Source organism: Diabrotica undecimpunctata, chromosome 5, assembly GCF_040954645.1.
Source record: "Diabrotica undecimpunctata isolate CICGRU chromosome 5, icDiaUnde3, whole genome shotgun sequence".
Lineage (NCBI taxonomy): Eukaryota > Metazoa > Arthropoda > Insecta > Coleoptera > Chrysomelidae > Diabrotica > Diabrotica undecimpunctata.
In genome coordinates, this window is record NC_092807.1 from 161,964,344 (window position 1) to 161,965,449 (window position 1,106).

Here is a 1,106-nt window from a genome sequence, read left to right on the forward strand (position 1 = left end):
GATAAAGTAGACGTTGTGGAAATGGATTATCTTAGAAGGTCATGTCGAGTATCGAGAATGGAAAGAATCAGGAATGAGGAAATACGAAACCGTGCAGGAATTAGAGATACTCTTTCAGATAGAATACAAGGAAGGCAATTACAATGGTATGGTCACGTGATGAGAATGGAGGAGGAGCGGTGGCCAAAGAAAGCCTTAATGTATGTTCCGCCAGAAAGAAGGAAAAGGGGAAGACCACCAAATTCCTGGAGAAGAGAAATTACAAAAACAATGCAATCTAGAGGCTTAGAAGAGGGATATTGGAGAGATAGGAAAAGATGGAGGCTGAAATGCGGGAAGCGGCAATCGCCGTAGGACCCCCGTTATATGATGATGATGATTAAATAGTATATAAAATTGAACTTTACGAATTACCGACAATCAATATTTATTTATTCGCACCATATAATAAATAGTTATGTTAAATTATAACAAATAAAATATATCAATATATACTACCCAAAATTTTATGGGTTTTAGTATACACTTTCACTATTTATAATAATTCTTCTTTTTTCAATTAAAGAAGTCTGTAATAAAAGTTTATTTAAGCTGTTAATACTGAAAGCTAGGAACTTTTGTGTTGTAGGTTTCCAGCTATGAATCTGTCAAAATATGCCAGAGTTGAGCGAATGGACCTTACCAACTTCACAGGTATGTGATGTTCATGCTTTATGATCATTTCTAAGTGATGAGCTTAGTATTTGTGATATTGGAAAGAGTTGTTACGTTCAGAATTGGGTGTGACATATTAGTGTGCTTTATGCCTCTGTCCAAGCGAGAATAATGATTTTGCACCTGTACTATCCGTTCTATTTATCGTCATGTGATACAATTGGATAACAAGTGTGACAAAGGTGCCTATTATAAATGGTGGCGAATTGTTAATAAATTGACACCTGTAACGTTTTGTAGGCCAACCGTTACATTATCTTATATTCCATTACTAGTGTCTACTTGTCAAAATATAAACTATAAATAAACTAATAACACTAAACCAAGAAGAATTAGGTAAGTAATTGTGTTGTTTATGGTAAAATTAAAAAAAATATATTAATACTATAAAA